The sequence below is a fragment of the Nanorana parkeri genome, unplaced genomic scaffold (genome assembly GCF_000935625.1).
Source record: "Nanorana parkeri isolate BGI_ZX_2015 unplaced genomic scaffold, ASM93562v1 scaffold1940, whole genome shotgun sequence".
Lineage (NCBI taxonomy): Eukaryota > Metazoa > Chordata > Amphibia > Anura > Dicroglossidae > Nanorana > Nanorana parkeri.
Window position 1 is genome coordinate 216,960 of NW_017308208.1, and position 322 is coordinate 217,281.

The window sequence follows — 322 nt, forward strand, 5'->3', positions numbered from 1 at the left end:
ATTTCAAGCCCCTCACCACCCCTAATGCCAGAGCCCCTCATCACCCCCCATTTCGTAGCCCCTCATCACTGTCCACATCAAAGCCCCTCATTTTCCCCCAAGTAGTCAGAGCTCCTCATATCATCCAACATGTTAGAGTCCCTTATCATTCCTCATTGGCCTCCATTTTGGAGGTCCTCATCCCCCCGTATTTCGAAGCCCCACATCAGCACCCGTTTCAGAGCCCTTCATCACTCCCTATTTTGGAGCCCCTCATCAGCCCTCATATTGGAGCCCCAACATCATCACCCCTTATAATATCAGAGCCCCTTATCACCCCCCC

At 52.5% G+C, this 322-nt stretch overlaps 1 protein-coding gene across 1 annotated transcript in view; it reads left to right on the forward strand.

The window, feature by feature from the left end:
- Positions 1–322, forward strand: part of SLC29A1 (solute carrier family 29 member 1 (Augustine blood group)) — a 17,170-nt gene that overhangs the window by 12,491 nt on the left and 4,357 nt on the right. The window lies entirely within an intron of this gene.